The sequence below is a fragment of the Neofelis nebulosa genome, chromosome X (genome assembly GCF_028018385.1).
Source record: "Neofelis nebulosa isolate mNeoNeb1 chromosome X, mNeoNeb1.pri, whole genome shotgun sequence".
Taxonomy (NCBI): Eukaryota; Metazoa; Chordata; class Mammalia; order Carnivora; family Felidae; genus Neofelis; species Neofelis nebulosa.
The window spans coordinates 65,893,872-65,914,361 of record NC_080800.1 but is presented as its reverse complement, the minus strand read 5'-3'; the positions used below and the strand labels follow the sequence as shown (position 1 = coordinate 65,914,361).

The following is a 20,490-nucleotide window of genomic DNA, read 5'->3' as shown; positions in this document are numbered from 1 at the left end:
TATACATGGAAAATCCGATAGACTCCACCAAAAGTCTGCTAGAACTGATACATGAATTCAGCAAATTGCAGGATACAAAAGCAATGTACAGAAACCAGTTGCATTCTTATACACTAACAATGAAGCAACAGAAAGACAAATAAAGAAACTGATCCCATTCACAATTGCACCAAGAAGCATAAAATACCTAGGAATAAATGCACCCAAAGATGTAAAAGATCTGTATGGTGCAAACTATAGAAAGCTTATGAAGGTAATTGAAGAAGATATAAAGAAATGGAAAGACATTCCCTGCTCATGGATTGGAAGAATAAATATTGTCAAAATGTCAATACTACCCAAAGCTATCTACACATTCAATGCAATCTCAATCAAAATTGCACCAGCATTCTTGTCGAAACTAGAACAAGCAATCCTAAAATTCATATGGAACCACAAAAGGCCCCGAATAGCCAAAGTAATGTTGAAGAAGAAGACCAAAGCAGGAGGCATCACAATTCCAGACATCAGCCTCTACTACAAAGCTGTAATCATCAAGAGAGCATGGTTTTGGCACAAAAACAGACACATAGATCAATGGAATAGAATAGAAACCCCAAAACTAGACCCACAAACGTATGACCAACTCATCTTTGACAAAGCAGGAAAGAACATCCAATGGAAAAAAGACAGTCTCTTTCACAAATGGTGCTGGGAGAACTGGCCAGCAACATGCAGAAGGTTGAAACTAGACCACTTTCTGACATCATTCACAAAAATAAACTCAAAATGGATAAAGGGCCTGAATGTGAGACATGAAACCATCAAAACCCTAGAGAAGAAAGCAGGAAAAACCTCTCTGACCTCAGCCGTAGCAATCTCTTACTCGACACATCCCCAAAGGCAAGGGAATTAAAAGCAAAAATGAATTACTGGGACCTAATGAAGATAAAAATCTTCTGCACTGCAAGGGAAACAGTCAACAGAACTAAAAGGCAACCAACAGAATGGGAGAAGATATTTGCAAATGACATATCAGACAAAGGGCTAGTATCCAAAATCTATAAAGAGCTCACCAAATTCCACACCCGTAAAACAAATAACCCAGTGAAGAAATGGGCAGAAAACATGAATAGACACTTCTTTAAAGAAGACATCCGGATGGCCAACAGGCACATGAAAAGATGCTCAACGTCGCTCCTCATCAGGGAAATACAAATCAAAACCACACTCAGATATCACCTCATGCCAGTCAGAGTGGCCAAAATGAACAAATCAGGAGACTATAGATACTGGAGAGGATGTGGAGAAATGGGAACCCTCTTGCACAGTTGGTGGGAATGCAAATTGGTGCAGCCACTCTGGAAAACAGTGTGGAGGTTCCTCAGAAAATTAAAAATAGACCTAACCTATGACCCAGCAATAGCACTGCTAGGAATTTACCCAAGGGATACAGGAGTACTGATGCATAGGGGCACTTGTACCCCAATGTTTATAGCAGCACTCTCAACAATAGCCAAATTATGGAAAGAGCCTCAATGTCCATCAACTGATGAATGGATAAAGAAATTGTGGTTTATATACACAATGGAGTACTACGTGGCAATGATAAATAGTGAAATATGGCCCTTTGTAGCAACATGGATGGGACTGAAGAGTGTGATGCTAAGTTTAATAAGCCATACAGAGAAAGACAGAAACCATATGTTTTCACTCTCATGTGGATCCTGAGAAACTTAACAGAAACCCATGGGGGAGGGGAAGTTAAAAAAAAGAGGTTAGAGTGGGAGAGAGCCAAAGCATAAGAGACTCTTAAAAACTGAGAACAAACTGAGGGTTGATGGGGGGTGGGAAGGAGGGGAGTGTGGGTGATGGGTATTGAGGAGGGCACCTTTTGGGATGAGCACTGGGTGTTGTATGGAAACCAATTTGACAATAAATTTCATATATTGAAAAAAAATGGATGTTTCCCGATGGAACATTATTTTTTTAATTCTATTTTTAATGTTTATTTATTTTTGAGAGCAAGTGGAGGAGGGACAGACAGAGAGGGAGACACAGAATCTGAAGCAGACTCCAGACTCTGTGGTGACAGCTGAGCACAGACGACGGCCTGACGTGCAGTAAAACTCAAGAACCCTGAGATTATGATCTCAGCTGAAGTTGGACACTTAACCGCCTGAGCCACTCAGGCGGCCCCCAGATGGAACAATTCTTAACTCCCAAACGACAGAGACAAGGTGGCTATATTTTAACAAGATCGCAAGAGAAACAAATCCAAGAGCTTTCAAATATGAGAGTCTTCCTTGAGTTATAAAGGGCAATTTCAATATCAATACCGTCCTTTTCTTAAGTTCCATACCAAAACTAGGTCCTTGTAGGGATTCTCTGTGCTTTCCTATCTCCATTGCCTAGGTTCTTGAGTTCTCCATCTGCTTAAGGTGATATATTCCCATCTTTACCTATTGAAATCCTGCCTATCTTCCAAGGCCACTCTTCAAAAAAAATGTCAACTTCCTCATGAAAGCTTTCATTATCTTCTGCCTGATTATGATTATATTCACCTGTGAACTCCTATAGCACTTTGTATTAGAAATATGCTTTCTTATTCATTCCACAAAATTGTGAGCTCATTACCAACAAACACTATTTTTTTATTGATGTATATGACCCTTTACCCCTAAAGTGCCTGGCTACTTTGCGTGTAGTAGGAACTCACTTTGATTCAACCATGTTTATTGAACATCTAGACCAGAGCTTAATACAATGGGAGATAATCCCTTTATGTCTCATATATGGTATGCTATTTTACAAACAATTTGCATATAGCCTCATATTGTTGACTACTGTTTAACTTGTGGTTCATAGTGGGTCTCAAGTCTTTATTTATACATCATTAAAATATAAGAGAAAGCAGTACATTACTTTTGATAGATATTATAAAACACTGAGCAGTTTAGAATTTACATGTAGCCAACGATCTAGCTATCAGTGTCTCCTATTTTTACCACTCGGGTGTATGTATCCTAAATTTTGGTTTGAATTACAGGTCACCATTTCACTGAGTTTTATTTTAAATATTGTATTTGAAATTATTCACTTCGTAAATGTGATGAGAAAATCGCAAGTTATGTTACAGTGGGAAAACTGTATGTACTTCCTGTTCTCAGTGCTGACATGGCTTTGGGGATTTTCCTCCACTCTTCTAAATGCTCATCTGGAGTTTCAGACCAGACATTAGAATTTGGACAAAAAGAGAATTTTTATTAAGGAAAGTTAAAAGCTTCCAAGTTTATATAAAATAAACTAAGATCCAAGATAACCAAGTCCCTCTGGCTGTTTTCACCTTTTTGCAGTCCTTTTCTTGCAATTTTCTCTTTGAGAGTGTTTCGTATCCACTGTTTCACAGGATTGATAGGCTGCAAAAGTGGAGGAATAATGCAACTTTATGAGGTCTGGTAAAAAGAGCAAGAGTGGAGTGGAAAATTAAACCGGTCTCCAGGGCCTCACTCCAGAGTTGGCTTTCATTTTGGGTGTAGGTGGCTACCTAATATGGTGTGATTTCCAGAGCTGCCAAAAAGTGCTTCTTTAAGAAAAAAGAAACTACAAATTCTTTCCTATTTGTTGGCTGGGGCCTCCTTCTTAACAATAAGACATATTCTTTATTGAGGACACATAGACTTGGAATACCAGACTTCCACCTTTAAAGATGGAGTCCAGGAACTTAAAACTGGCAGCTTTTCCTGGGGAATATCAGGACCCTAAACAAACTCAGTCTTTCCATATCATGCGTAATGAACAATAGAGTTCTTTTTGTTGTTGTTGTTGTTGTTGTTGTTTGTTTGTTTGTTTTTTGTTGTTGTTGTTTTTTTTGCATTGTGCTTTTCAGCTCAGTTAGTGTATCAGCTTTTTTGTTCTTGACGCTTAGTACTTTTTCCTCCATAGTTAGTTGTATCTTATATCTTAAGGCCATTTTCTCTGCACTACATTATTCAAAATCTATACACTTTGTTTTAAAGAAGAAAAGGATATTATGGAAGCTTCTCAGCAGATATTTGAGGTCTTTAGAAACTGCATAAAGGGGCGCCTGGGTGGCGCAGTCGGTTGAGCGTCCGACTTCAGCCAGGTCACGATCTCGCGGTCCATGAGTTCGAGCCCCGCGTCAGGCTCTGGGCTGATGGCTCAGAGCCTGGAGCCTGCTTCCGATTCTGTGTCTCCCTCTCTCTCTGCCCCTCCCCCGTTCATGCTCCGTCTCTCTCTCTCTGTCCCAAAAATAAATTTAGAAAAAAAAAAAAAAACTGCATAAAAATCGTGTTAAAAATAATTTAAATTTTAAGATTTTAAATATTAAAATGCAAGTGACAAACAGAAGAGATTGTCTAGCTTTCAGTGATTACCCTAAAATATACCCATGTAGCTCTCAATATTTACTCTAAAAAACTGTCTATGGGACATTTGATATCCCAGTGAGAGGGCAATTAATCTAAAATATGGGATCTCATTTTTGGATTTTAATGACAAATGCTAGATCCTGTCCTTAGATAATACTTTTATATGGAACCACGAAAGACCGAGAATAGGCAAAGTAATCTTGAAAAAGGATAATAGGGGGAGTTCCGGAAGATGGCGGCGTAGGAGGACGCTGGGCTCACCGCGCGTCCTGCTGATCACTTAGATTCCACCTACACCTGCCTAAAGAACCCAGAAAACCGCCAGAGGATTAGCAGAACGGAGTCTCCGGAGCCAAGCGCAGACGAGAGGCCCACGGAAGAGGGTAGGAAGGGCGGCGAGGCGGTGCGCGCTCCACGGACTGGCGGGAGGGAGCCGGGGCGGAGGGGCGGCTCGCCGGCCAAGCAGAGCCCCCGAGTCGGGCTGGCAAAAGCGGAGGGGCCAGACAGACTGTGTTCCAACAGCAAGCGCGACTTAGCGTCTGGGAGGTCAGAAGTTAACAGCTCTGCTCAGAAAGCGGGAAGGCTGGAGGACAAAGGGAGGGAGAGCTGCTGAGCCCCCGGACGGCAGAGCTCAGCTTGGCGGGGAACAAAGGCGCTCGCCAGCGCCATCTCCCCCGCCCATCCCCCAGCCAAAATCCCAAAGAGAACCAGTTCCTGCCAGGGAACTTGCTCGCTCCGGGCAAACACCCAACTCTGTGCTTCTGCGGAGCCAAACCTCCGGCAGCGGATCTGACTCCCTCCCCCTGCCACAGGGCCCCTCCTGAAGTGGATCACCTAAGGAGAAGCGAGCTAAGCCTGCCCCTCCCGCCCCCGTGCACCTTGCCTACCCACCCCAGCTAATACGCCAGCTCCCCAGCACCACAAGCCTGGCAGTGTGCAAGTAGACCAGACGGGCCACACCACCCCACAGTGAATCCCGCCCCTAGGAGAGGGGAAGAGAAGGCACACACCAGTCTGACTGTGGCCCCAGCGGTGGGCTGGGGGCACACATCAGGTCAGACTGCGGCCCTGCCCACCAACTCCAGTTATACACCACAGCACGGGGGAAGTGCCCTGCGGGTCCTCACCACTCCAGGGACTGTCCAAAATGACCAAACGGAAGAATTCCCCTCAGAAGAATCTCCAGGAAATAACAACAGCTAATGAACTGATCAAAAAGGATTTAAATAATATAACAGAAAGTGAATTTAGAATAATAGTCATAAAATTAATCGCTGGGCTTGAAAACAGTATACAGGACAGCAGAGAATCTCTTGCCACAGAGATCAAGGGACTAAGGAACAGTCACGAGGAGCTGAAAAACGCTTTAAATGAAATGCAAAACAAAATGGAAACCACGACGGCTCGGATTGAAGAGGCAGAGGAGAGAATAGGTGAACTAGAAGATAAAGTTATGGAGAAAGAAGAAGCTGAAAGAAAGAGAGATAAAAAAATCCAGGAGTATGAGGGGAAAATTAGAGAACTAAGTGATACACTAAAAAGAAATAATATACGCATAATTGGTATTCCAGAGGAGGAAGAGAGAGGGAAAGGTGCTGAAGGGGTACTTGAAGAAATTATAGCTGAGAACTTCCCTGAACTGGGGAAGGAAAAAGGCATTGAAATCCAAGAGGCACAGAGAACTCCCTTCAGACGTAACTTGAATCGATCTTCTGCACGACATATCATAGTGAAACTGGCAAAATACAAGGATAAAGAGAAAATTCTGAAAGCAGCAAGGGATAAACGTGCCCTCACATATAAAGGGAGACCTATAAGACTCGTGACTGATCTCTCCTTTGAAACTTGGCAGGCCAGAAAGGCTTGGCACGATATCTTCAGTGTGCTAAACAGAAAAAATATGCAGCCGAGAATCCTTTATCCAGCAAGTCTGTCATTTAGAATAGAAGGAGAGATAAAGGTCTTCCCAAACAAACAAAAACTGAAGGAATTTGTCACCACGAAACCAGCCCCACAAGAGATCCTAAGGGGGATCCTGTGAGACAAAGTACCAGAGACATCACTACAAGCATAAAACATACAGACATCACAATGACTCTAAACCCGTATCTTTCTATAATAACACTGAATGTAAATGGATTAAATGCGCCAACCAAAAGACATAGGGTATCAGAATGGAAAAAGGATAATAAAGCTGGAGACATCACAATTCTGGACTTCAAGTTATATTACAAAGCTGTAATAATCGAAATAGTATGGTACTAGCATACTAGTACTAGCATACTAAAGACTTGAGACCCACTATGAACCACAAGTTAAACAGTAGTCAACAATATGAGGCTATATGCAAATTGTTTGTAAAATAGCATACCATATATGAGACATAAAGGGATTATCTCCCATTGTATTAAGCTCTGGTCTAGATGTTCAATAAACATGGTTGAATCAAAGTGAGTTCCTACTACACGCAAAGTAGCCAGGCACTTTAGGGGTAAAGGGTCATATACATCAATAAAAAAATAGTGTTTGTTGGTAATGAGCTCACAATTTTGTGGAATGAATAAGAAAGCATATTTCTAATACAAAGTGCTATAGGAGTTCACAGGTGAATATAATCATAATCAGGCAGAAGATAATGAAAGCTTTCATGAGGAAGTTGACATTTTTTTTGAAGAGTGGCCTTGGAAGATAGGCAGGATTTCAATAGGTAAAGATGGGAATATATCACCTTAAGCAGATGGAGAACTCAAGAACCTAGGCAATGGAGATAGGAAAGCACAGAGAATCCCTACAAGGACCTAGTTTTGGTATGGAACTTAAGAAAAGGACGGTATTGATATTGAAATTGCCCTTTATAACTCAAGGAAGACTCTCATATTTGAAAGCTCTTGGATTTGTTTCTCTTGCGATCTTGTTAAAATATAGCCACCTTGTCTCTGTCGTTTGGGAGTTAAGAATTGTTCCATCTGGGGGCCGCCTGAGTGGCTCAGTCGGTTAAGTGTCCAACTTGGCAAGATTTCTTTTTTATGGCTAGTATTCTAGTGTGTGTGTGTGTGTGTGTGTGTGTGTGTGTGTGAGTGTGTGTCTGTGTGTATGAGTGTATCTCACCTCTTCTTTATCCATTCATCAGTCGATGGATACTTGGGCTGTTTCTATAATTTGGCTAATGTAGTTAATGTTGCTATAAACATCTGGGAGCATGTCTCCCTTTGAATTTGTATTTTGGTATCCTTTGGGTAAATACTCAATACTGCAGTTACTGGATAATAGGATTGTTCCATTTTTAACTTTTTGAGGAAACGTCATACTGTTTTCCAGATGTGCTGCATCCATTTGAATTCCCACGAACAATGCAAGAGGGTATCCCCTTTTCCACAACCTTACCAATACCTGGTGTTTCTTGTGTTCTTGATTTTAGCTATTCTGACAGCTGAATAATTTTTATTTATTTGTATTTCCCTGATAATCAGTGATGTTAATGATGTTTTCTTACATCTCTTGTTCATCTGTATGTCTTCTTTGGAGAAATGACTATTCATGTCTTTAGCTGCTAACTGGGCTGTTTGTTTTTGGGTTTACTAAGTTCTTTATAAATTTTGGATACCAACCCTTTAACAGGTAATTTGCAAATATCTTCTCCCATTGCTAGAGTTTGCTTTTATTTTGTTGATTGTTTCCTTTACTGTGCAGAGGCTTTTTTTTTTATCTTGATGAATTGCCAATAGTTCATTTTTGCTTTTGTTTCCCTTGGCTCAGGAGAAGTATCTAATAACAAGGTGCTATGGCCAATGTCAAAAAGGTTGCTGCCTGTGTTCTGCTCTAGGACTTTGACGGTTTCCTGTATCACGTTTAGGTATTTCATCCATTTTGAATTTATTTTTGTGTATGGTTAAAAAAGTGGTCTAGTGTAATTTTTCTGCATGTTGCTGTTCAGTTCTTGAACACCATTTGTTGAAGAAACTGTCTTTTTTCCATTGGATAGTCTCTTCTGTTTTGTGAAATATTAGTTGACCGTAGAGTTGTGGGTCCATTTCTGGGGTTTCTATTCTGTTCCATTGATCTATGTGTCTTATTCTGAGGCAGTGCAATACTGTTTCATCACTACAGCTTTGTAATATAACTTCAAGTCTGGAATTGTGGTGTCTCCAGCTTTGCTTTGCTTTTTCAAGATTGCTTTGGCTATCTGGGATCTTTTGTGGTTCCTACAATTTTAGGATTATTTGTTGTAGCTCTGTGAGAAATGGTATTTTCATAGAGTTTACATTAAATGTGTAGATTGCATTGGGTAGTATAGAAATTTCTGACAATATTTGTTATTCCAATCCATGAGTATGGAATGTCTTTCCTTTTCTTTGTGTTGTCTTCAATTTCTTTCATGAGTGTTTTATAGTTTTCAGAGTACACCTCTTTCACCTCTTTGGTTATGGTTATTCCTAGGTATCTTATTGGTTTTGTGCAATTCTAAATGGGACTGATTCCAGAATTTCTCTTCCTGTTGCTTCATTATTGGTGTATAGAAATGTAAGGTTTCTATGCATTAATTTTATATCCTGCAAGTTTACTGAATCCGTTTATCATTTCTAGAAGTTTATGGTGGAGTCTTTTAGGTTTTCTATGTCATATCATCTGAAAATAGTGAACATTTTGCTTCTTCCCTGCTGATTTGTATGCCTTTTCTTTCTTTTCGTTGTGTGATTGCTGTGGCTAGAACTCCCAGTACTATGTTAAATAAAAGTGGTGTGAGTAGTCATCCTTTCTCTGTTCCTGGCCATAGAGGAAAAGCTCTCAGTTTGTCCCCATTGAGGATTACATTAGCTGTAGAGTTTTCATATAAAGCCTTTATTTTGTTGAGGTATTTTCCATGTAAACCTGCTTTGTTTAGGTTTTTATCATGAATGGATGTTGCATTTTGTCAAGTGCTTTTTCTGTATCAATTGAAATGATATGATTCTTATCCCTTCTTTCATTAATGTGTTGTATCACATTTATTTACTTGTGATATTGAGCCACAGTTGCAACCCAGGAATAAATCCCAAGTGATTGTGCTTAATGATTTTTTAACCCATTGTTGGATTCTATTTGCTAGTATTTTATTGAGGCTTTTTGCATCCATGTTCTTTGAGGATATTGACTTTTTTTTAGTAGAGTTTTTACTTGGTTTTGGTGTCAGGGTAATGCTGGACTCCTAGAATGAATTTGGAAGCTTTCATTCCATTTCTTTTTTTGGAAATAGTTTGTAAAGAATAGATATTAACTCTTCTTTCAATGGTTGGCAGAATTTACCTGCGAACACATTTGGTCATGGACTTTTGTTCATTGGAGTTTTTGAATACTGTTTCAATTTCTTTGCTGGTTATTGGACTTTTCAAGTTTTCTGCTTCTTCCTGTCTAGATTTGGTAGTTTATATATTTCTAGGAATTTATCCATTTCTTCCAGTCTGACCAATTTTTGGCATATAGTTTTTCATAATGTTCTCCTATAAGTGTTTGCATTTCTTTGGGTTTCATTGCCATTTCTCATCTCTTATTTGTAATCTTATTTATTTGGGTCATTTCTCTTTTGTTTTTGATAGATAAGTCTGGCTAGAGGTTTATCAATTTTATTAATTTTTCCGATGAACCATCACCTGGATTCATTGATCTTCTTTCTTGTTTTTTGTTTGTTTGTTTCTATGTCACTTATTTCTGCTCTAACTTTATTATTTCCTCCTGCTGGCTCTAGGTTTCATTTGTTCTTTTTTATAGCTCCTTTAGATGTTACATTTGGTTCTTTATTTGAGATTTTTCTTGCTTCTTGAGATAGGCCTGTCTTGCTATATATTTCTCTTTTATGATCATTTTTGTTGCTTCCCAAAGGTTTTGGACCACTGTGTTTTCCATTCTCATTTTTCCCATGCACTTTTTTCTTTCTTCTATTATATCCTGGTGACCCATTTGTTATTTAGTAGCATATTATTCATTCTCCAAGTATTTGCGATCTTTCTTGATTTTTTTTCTTGTGGTTAACTTCTAGTTTCATAGCATTGTGTTCAGAAAAGATACCTGGTATGACTTTGATCTTATTGAATTTGTTTAAGCTGGTTTTGTGGGATAAAATGTGATCTATTCTTGAGAATGTTCCATGTGCACTTGAAAATAATGTGTAGTCTGTTGTTTTATAGGATGGAAGGTTCAGAATATATCTGTTAAGTGCGTCTGGTCCAGTGTGTCAATAAAAGCCATTGTTTCCTTGTTGATTTTCTGGATAGGTGATCTGTCCATTGATGTAAGTGGATTTTTGAGTCCCATGTTGTTATTATATTATTATCCATTAGTTCCTTTGTTTGTTATCAATTGGGTTTCTTATTTGGGTGCTTTCATGTTTGGGGCATAAATATTTACAATTATTAGATCTTCTTATTGGATTGTACCATTGATATTATATATATAGTTTCCTGTTACAGTCTTTGTTTGAAAGTCTAGACTGTTCACAATATTTATTGCTACTCAGGCTTTCTGTTGACAATCATTTGCATGATAAATGTTTCCCCATTCCCCTCACTTTCACTCTGAAGGTGTCTTTAAGTCTAAAATGAGTCTCTTTTAGGTAGCATATAAATTGATCTTTTTTATTATTCCATTATGAGACCCCATATATTTTAATTGGAGTGTTTAATGAATTAATATTGAAAGTAATTATTGATATATATGCATTTATTGCCTCTTTATTACTTGTTTTGCCATTGTTTCCAGAGATATTCTCTGATCTTTTCTCACTTTTTTCACTTTTGGTCTCTCCTTTGTACTCAGTCTCCAATAATACTTCTTGCACGGGTGGTCTAGTGGTTATGAACTCCTTTTGTTTTTGTTTTTCTGGGAAACTCTTTAACTCTCCTTCTATTCTGAATGATAGCCCTGCTGGATAGAATATTCTTGGTGCAGATTTTTCCCATTCAACCATTTGTTATATCATGTCACTCCTTTCTGGCTTGCCAAGTTTCTTTTGAGTAATCTTCAGCTAGCCTTATGGATTTTCCTTTGTAAGTTAGGGAGTTCTTTGTCTTGTTGATTTTAACTTTTTTTTTTCTTTAGCAGTATATTTTGCAAATTTAATTGCAGTATGTCTTGGTGTTGGCCTGCTTTTGTTGACTTTGGTGGGAGCTCTCTGTGCCTTCTGTTTCCTTCCCCAGATTAGGCAAATTTCCAGCTAGTATTTCTTCTAATAAGATTTTCACCCCCTTTTCTCTCTTTGTCTCTTCTGAGATTCCTGTAATGTGAATGTTATTACATTTGATGGTGGCACAAAGTTCCCTAAATCTATTTTTGTGTTACATAATTCTTGTTTCTGTCTTTCTTCAGCTTTATTACTTTCTCACTTTATCTTCTAGGTTATTAATTAATCTCTCTCCTTTACCCAGCCTGCTATTCATTGCATCAAGTTTATTTCTAATCTTGTTTATTACAGTCTTCATCTCTAAATTGTTTTCATTTATCTTATCTCTGTGATAAGGGTTTTGCTGATGTATTCTATTCTTTTCTCAACCTCAGGAAGTATCTTCATGATGTTGCTTTAAATTCTCCATCAGGGGGGGCGCCTGGGTGGCTCAGTCGGTTAAGCGTCCGACTTCGGCTCAGGTTGTGATCTCGCAGTCCGTGAGTTCGAGCCCCGTGTCGGACTCTGTGCTGACAGCTCAGAGCCTGGAGCCTGTTTCAGATTCTGTGTCTCCCTCTCTCTGACCCTCCCCCATTCATACTCTGTCTCTCTCTGTCTCAAAAATAAATAAAGGTTAAAAAATTAAAAAAAAATAAATTCTCCATCAGGCATGTTACTTATATCTTTTTTTCCTTAGACCTCTGGCCATGGCCTTATCTTGTTCTTTCATTTGAGATAAATTCCTCCTACTTTGCATTTTGTCTAAGTGTCTGCCCTTTTCTCTGTATTAGAACAACCAGTTATGTCTCTTGGTGCTCCAGGGTATGTCACTGGTGTATACTGTGTGCACCTTGCTTTTGTGTTTTGGCTTTGCTCTCTTTTAGGCCAGTTATCTGCAGAAGTTTTCCTTGCGGGCCATGGGCAGTGTTTCATCCCTGGTCTGAATATGATGAGTTTTAACTAGGTGTGTTCTGGTCGGCTTGCGAAAGGAGACCTGTTGTCACCTCCTCCAGAACTGAGGCCTTGCAGAACTCTCTGATCTAGAGACGTGGTGTATGCAGGGTGTGTTTTCCTGTCTTCTGGGTGAGGGGTCTGCCATGATGGGAATGAGTCAAGAGTTACTGAGAAGTGCACTCTCACCAGATCACAGGGGATGGAGCTTGGTGTATGTAAATAAGGCAGCAGTAGGGATGCTGTGTTGCTTCCTGCAGTTGGCTCTGTGCTTATGCTGAAAGCTGCAGGAGGGAAATGGTGCCATCCAGCTCCTTTGTTCCCAGTGAGGTGTCTCCATGAATACAGCCTCTCAGGGACATATTCTGAGAAGAGTGAATAGTTTCCCCACTGTGTGCCCCAGGCACTCTTCAGATTGTCAGATTGCTGTTTCCACACTGTCTGCTCCCAAGTTGTTTGTCTTCCTTCTCTCCAGAAGCAGCATAGTGCCCCCAAGGCTCTGTCACAGTCAAGCCCTGACCTTTAAAACTTCAGGCTGTAAATTAGGCTGGATACAAAATCTCAGGAAAGTCACCCTCAAGGGTTTTCCAAGCCAATGTCTTTGCACAAACATTTGCCTTGTGCATTCACCTGTGTGCTCCCCTGTCTCTCACTCTTCTCTGCAACCATGGTTCCCTCCTCTCTGCAGCACCTGCCATCCATTTCGCCTCTAAACCATGTCTACACACTTTCTAACTTCTTTGATGTGGTCTCTTTTCTCCCTTTAGTTGTGGAGTTTGCTCTGTCAGTCTTCAGGTCTATTTCTGGGGTATTATTATGATTTGCTAGTTATCTAATTGTGGTCTTGGGATGAGGCAAGCCTAGGATGTTTGCTGCCATCTTTCTCTTGTCCTTCCTCATTTCTTCTTCGAAGTGTGTAGGTTCAACCAAATAAATTTATAAGGTTCTTTTAGCTCTAATATTGTATCATTTTACTTCTGGTTTTTAAATGGCCCTGGTATTCCATGCCATATTTATGTGTGGATACATATATAATTATTGCATAACATACAAATATTTTATAAATAATAAGGCATCATTTATGGTTGACAAGAGTGTGGGAATCTAGAACCAGTCTGTCAGAGGGGAGGTAGTTGGGCAGATGGGTAAAATAAAGGGATTAAGAGGTACAAGCTTGGAGTTGTAAAATAAGTAAGTCATGGAGATAAAAAGGACAGCATAAGTAAAACAGTCAATAATATTGTAATGATACTGTATGGTGACATATGGTGACTACAGTTATGGTGAGCACTGAGTAGTATAGGATTGTTGGATCAATAGTTGTACATCTGGAACTAACATAGCATTTTATGTTCATTACACTTCAATAAAACCATCAGATTCTGCCACTGACTAGCCATGTGACTTTGGGCATGTTAAGCATTTCTGTGTCTCAGTTGCTTCATCTGTGAAATGAGATAATAGTGCCTACCTCTGTGAGTATTTAATAAGTTAATATTTCTAAGTTTCTATAGTAAATTCTATATAAATATGTGCTTATAAATAAATGAATTATTAGCATTTTACATAGTATAAAATAACTTTATGCATATCTATCTAAATGTAGTGGCCAAAGACTGAATTCAGACTAATGTCTCCAGGAGGAAATCATTAAAGCTAATTATATATCTTTGCATACATAACATTTTTATTAGTAAAAATGTTCTATTTTGTTGCTTGTTTTGTTTTGTTTTTTATTTTTGGCTAGTAGTTGTAGTTGATTATTTCTCTTTCTCTCTCAAGCCTGAGGTTGTTTCCTGACAGGGGACTTTTATGGCTATGAATAAATAAAAATGTACTTGAATATCCTCCAGTTAATTTAAATTTTATATCACAACAGTAACTCAGGTTCAACCAGCACTTTCATTTGTTAATACCTCCAACTGAGGTGTGGTACGTTACTTTATAGTAACATATACTTTATTTTGTCCATAAACTCATATACTAAATACTTAAACGTGAACATATTCATGTACAGGTAATATGAGCACTCTAAGGAGTTATGTTAGTTATTAAAACCCTGACCTCCTAGGTAGAGATATAAGTGAATGTGACTGTGTTTAAGGTCTTTCTCTTTCCATGTTTAAGTGATCTATGTAGTCATTTTGTTCCTGATTTGTTTGAAGTATAATTAACATGCAGTGCTATATTAGCTGCCAGTGTGTGATATAGTTATTCAACAACTCTACACATTACTTATTGCTCATCACGATAAGAGTGCCCTTAATCCCCTTTATCTACTTCACCCATGCCCCCATCCATGTCCCCTCTATCAACCACTAGTTTGTTCTCTGTATTTAACAATGTTTTTGTTTGTCTTTTTATTTTTTTATTTCATAAATTCCATATATGAGTGAAATCACATGGTATTTGTCTTTCTCTGACTGACTTATCTTGCTTAGCATAATAATCTTTATGTCCATCCATCTTTTGCAAATAGCAAGATCTTATTATTCTTTTTTATGGCTGATTAATATTCCAGTGTGTGTGTGTGTGTGTGTGTGTGTATACACTTCTTTTTTCATTCATCTATCACTGGACACATGGGTTGCTTCCATAATTTGTCTGTTGTAAATAGTGCTGCAGTAAACAGAGGGGTGCCTATACCTTTCCAAATTAGTGTCTTTGTTTTCTTTGGGTAAATATCATAAAACTTATAGAAGAAAATATAGGTAGCAACTTCTTTTACATTGGTCATAGAAACATTTTTCTATATATGTCTCCTCTGGCAAGTAAACAAAAGCAAAATTAAACTATTCAGATTACACCAAAATAAAAAGCTTTTGCACAGTGGAAAAAAAAGACCACCTACTGAATGGAAGAAGATATATGCAAATGATGTATCTAATATTCCATTTATATCCAAAATATATTTTAAAAAGTATACAACTCAACATCATAAAACCATACATAACCTGATTTAAAAAGGACAGAGGACCTGAACAGACATTTTTCCACAGAAGACATACAAATGGCCAACAGACACATGAGAAGATGCTCAACATCACTAATCATCAGGCAAATTCAAATGAGAGCCACAATGAGATATTGATGCTGATATTTTTTAAATTAGTTAAGTATTAGACAGGTCCTCTTACAATGGTTAGATGTCTAGGCTGGTGTTTCAATAATGCATTTCTTCTAAGAATAGACATCCAGAAAAAGGAGCCAAAAGGAAACATAATAAACACTCCCCTCTCTCCAAAGTCTACATCTTCAGAATCTGTTCTAAGATTCAATGATTTTTAAGCTTACCAATCAATAAATAGACATTTGCCTATTATTCATGTGATTCACTTCTTCACTTCAAATACTCTATTATTCTTTCTCAGTAAATGGCATCCGTTTCCTCAATGCACACATATTACTCTGTACTGTACAACTAGAATGGACAATATGTGCTGAGTGATATTTATGTATTTGCTTACTTAATAAAGTCAGGATCAACATTACTCATTTTTTTCTTTTGTCTCAGTTTCCAATATGACTCAACAAGGCAATATTTTAAAGAACATAACATCCTACCAAATACTCCAGAAACTGCAGCTCTTCATGTTCTATAAAAATACACTCACTGACTGCAAGAACCTGGTTATTGTCTGGTAATATATCAAGTGGATCAGCAAATGTAGGACAGGGGTGTGGGGAGGACTCTCAGTTCATTGTTCACAGAATGAAAAAGCACTCTTTTAGGGATGATGCCAAAACAGAATCAAGACTATACTTCAGTACCTACATTTTTCTCCAGTGCTGGTGGAATTCCTTAATCAGAGCAATAAAGTCTTCTGAGGAATCCATGGGGAATCTGCTGGTTTAATTCATTTATGCCCGAAAAAAAACATACAAGAGTAGTGGTCAAGTTCAGCACGAAAAAGATGTTCATAGAGGGCTGTGATATTTCAGCAGGTGGATACTGAGACCCCAAAATGGATTATATGGGTGAAAAATATACGGAGAGAGTTATATTTAGTTGATAGTGGTAGCAAAGTCAAATGGGATCCCTTTACCCTCCGACATATTTTTTCTGACTTGGCAACCTTTGGAAAGGGTGAGAGATGATAAGAATGTCAGTGGCAGAGGTCACATGTCCCTCCTTGGTCACAAGAAGCTCTTAACTGTGATGAACTAGCCTAGAAAAATCCTAGTTTCTAGTCAAACACAACACAATTGGAGGGTATAAACTGTCATTTTCTCAGTTGGGGATCTTTTCAGAGTTCTCACAACAACAACCACTTCATTGATTAGTGAATACACATGGAAGGATATCCAAATGGCTACTGTCAACACAGTTGATGCTGAGACAGATTAACTTCTACAAAACACTGTCTTGCAGGTACCATTGCAAGGCTTGTAAAAGGCTTCTCATGTGGGGTCATTTGGGGGCACCAAAAACCATATTTCACTACTCTTTACTCCATGTTACCCAATGATCCCTTGCCCAGGCTTGCCACATTGCCTGAAATATCCCATTATAGGTTCAATTCTTTAAGGCACTGTGTCTTCAGGGATTTCTTAGTAAATGAAAATGTTACAAGGAAGATTTTCACATTAATCCATTAACTGTAGTGAATCATATAAGCTAGTTTTCACCTTAGAAAGTGGACATGATGAAATACAAATGGAGATACATTTTACTTAGTAGAAGAAGGGAAGTAAAGGAACATAGATGGGGACAGTTTTAGGTGGTGAAATATATTAGAATTACCAGGGAAACCAGATTATATCATAAGTGTTGGTAGAGAATTCTACAAAAGAGAGGAGTGGGCAGGAAACATAGAAGGCAGGTAACCAACATAATAGCTTCCACCTAAACAAATTTGTATCGATCTAATCCTTTTAAGAACCTTTTCTCATCTAGACTCCAAGCTTCTTGGGGAGGGGTCTGCTTTAAAAGTGACTAGAGTTAAAATGCCAGCTTCAGTTGGGAAATCTTGAACCACTTGCTTTCTGTTCTTCTCCCTACCCTAACCTCAGTTTCTTCCTCTTGTACAATGAGTACAATAATGTATACTCCTGGGGTATACAGGTATATACTCCTGGGGTATACTCCTGGGGTATACAATAATGTATACTCCTGGGGTATTGTTAAAATTACCTGAAATATCCCAAGTAAAATCCAGTAAGACAGTGCTTAGCACATAATAGATGCCAATACATATCATTTGTCCTCTTCTTCTGGCCTCCAACATATGCTAAATAAGATGTTCGGTATACAGGGACTTCTCAATAAATGCTTTAAAAAGACTTGATGAAGAAAAAAATAGCAGTGAGGATAAAATAGACTAGAGTAAGCCAAAGGCATTCCCAGGAGCCCAGAATCCATAGTAGTCTGTCATGGGGTCTAGGAAAGAAATCTACTGGTCCTTTGTTGTATGTGAAGGCATAGCCAGGACTATCCAAATACTACTTGAGTGGGACAGATATGTGAAGACAAACTAGAACAATATTTCATAGGGACAGAATTCAGTGACTGAGAAGAGTTACAGACTAATAATAAACATCACCAGACAAATCCAGCTGGACAGAAACAGATTTAATTAAAGTGGTGAATATTCTCAGGCACTTTAAAAAAATCTTTTTACTTATTATATTTCAGGGACAGGAATCATGTAAGATATCAAAAAGATGGTGGGGGTCACTTCATCAATTTCTTCTAGAAAAATCATATGCCCTAAAAGTATTCTGTGTTACTTTCTGGGTTTTTTTCAACTCCCAAGACAGGACACATAAGCTGAGAGAAAGCAGGGTATAGGGGGGAAAATACAGGTCATACACATAGGACACCTGCTTCTAGTCTTCACTTTACCACTAATTGGTTAAATGACTTTGGAAAAATTACTTTTATCTCTGGACCTCAATATTTCATCTGTAAAATTTAATAGTTAGACTGTATTATCCCTGAGGTTCCTTTGAGTTCTCACAGCTTAAAACTAGTACAAAGCTTGATTTGATTAGCCTGGGAAGAAGGTGAATAAGTGGATCCTAAGTTTACCTCCACCCAGGAATACGCCAAATAGCCACACCAGTGCATCTAACCCAGGCAACAACCCAAAGCTTGGCAAAACAGACTTTCCATAGTTAATCCTAGAGAAGAGATCACATAAAAATGGTAGTAGGGAAAGAAATGTGGTTATGAACCAAACTCCTGGTCAGACTAACCACACATGGGAGGGACACCACAAGCATGGAAAAGAAGAGGAATAGGCCCCACAGCAGGCACCCCAGATACAAAGGACCTGCACTGGCCAGATGAGTCCTCATAACATTTGGCTTTGAAAAACAGTGGGGCTTAAATTTGCACTTTTACACTAAGAACAGCTTAACTCTGGGTGCTTTAAAAATCAGCATTTTTAACTGTGGAAGAGCCAGAGGGAAAATTGAATCCCAGCTATTAAAGAGACAGTATAATAAACAACCCACCCTGAAAGATACAACATAGAAGCAGCAGTTTAAAAAGTGCCTGAGGTATATGGGAAGGAGATTTATTTACTAATTTCAGAACATGTGCTGGAGTAACAAGGATATTTAAAAGACTTCAAGGACAAAAGAACTGGTGGTCATAATTTCTCTCCCCATTGCCAACCTAGATAGCCAGATACCTGCTGAAACCAACTTGAACACTCTTCACCTATTTTGCAAACACTGCAGGCCCCATCCCCATGTTCTGCATAGTTGCCTGTCCAGTCCAACCCACTCAACAGTAGTCCTTCCAAAGTGAATCCTGCCCTGGAGATAAGGAAAGATAACTACACACACAACCCAACCATGGCCCCAGCAGTGGGCTGGGGGCAGATATCTTGTCTGACTGCCAGCTCCACCTGCCAACAAAACTTCACAAAGAGAAAGCCCTTTTAATTTGGGGTCACTGCAACCCCAAGAGACAGACTGAAGGCAAACATCTAGGTCTGACTGCAGGTTCCACCCATCAAGTAAATCTTCTCAGGGGACAATGTAGGGAGAACACTCTGAAGTTCAGTGCAAAAGCAGCCCCAGAAAAAGGCAGGCATCTGGTCTGACCCAAGTATAATAATAAGGCAACCCTAGACTGGCCCCTTCAAGGTACAAGGACAAAAACCTGCCTACAACAGACAAAGTAGGCCCTTACAGCCTACTAGACTTAAGGCAAACACAGTTCAACCGCCATAGTAAGGTGCATGCAACACACATAGAAGACACCCCTGAAGTACCTGGTTCCAGTGACCAAGAGACATTGCCCTACAGTGCACTGCAGGACTTCATCTTCATAAGGCCATTACTGTCAAGATCAGATCATAACTGAACTTCCTAATACACAGAAACAAACACAGAAATTTAAACAACATGAGGAGACAGGTGAATATGTTCCAAGCGGAAGAGCAGGGAAAAATCACAGCAAAGGAGTTAAATGGAATGGAGATTGGCAATATGCCTGAGACCTACAGCAAAGAGACAGAAAATGTAAGAGAGAGAGAGAGAGAGAGAGAGAGAGAACCAGTCAGAGATGAGAAACTCAATAACTGAACTTAAAAATACACTAGAAAGAATATATAGTAGATTAGAGGAAATAGGAAAACAGATCAGCGACCTGGGAGACAAGTTAATAGAAACTAACCAAGCTAAATGGCAAAGAAAAATTAATAAAAAAATGGGAATAGGTTAAGGGAACTCAGTGACTTCATAAGTTGTAATAATATTGGAATTATAAGGATTCCAGAAGGAAAAAAAAAAGAGAATAAAAGGACGGAAAATTAATTTGACAAAAAAAAAGCTGAAAAATTCCCTAATGTGGGGAAGGAAACAGACATCCAGATTCAGGAATCACAGAGAGCTACCAACAAAATGAAGCCAAGGAGCTTGCACCAAGACACATAATAATTAAAATGGTAAAAAGTAGTGATAGAGAGCTTTAAAAGGAGCAAGAAAAAAAAAACAGTTACATAAAAAAAAAAAAAAAAAACAGTTACATAAAAGGGAAACCCCTTAAGGCTGTCAGCTGATATTTCAGCAGAAATGTTTTCA

The 20,490-nt window shown here is 38.7% G+C and overlaps 1 protein-coding gene across 3 annotated transcripts in view; it reads right to left on the bottom strand.

Annotated features, from left to right (window-relative positions):
- The window catches only part of GPR174 (G protein-coupled receptor 174), a 47,807-nt gene that overhangs the window by 13,018 nt on the left and 14,299 nt on the right, over positions 1-20,490 (bottom strand). Inside the window, exon 1 of one of the 3 annotated variants that reach the window (XM_058712613.1) lies at positions 16,229-16,321. The exons of the other annotated variants lie outside the window; for them this stretch is intronic. The gene's annotated coding sequence lies outside the window, so the exon portion shown is untranslated. Of the gene's footprint in view, positions 1-16,228; positions 16,322-20,490 lie in introns of those variants that run through there. 3 annotated transcript variants of the gene reach the window in all.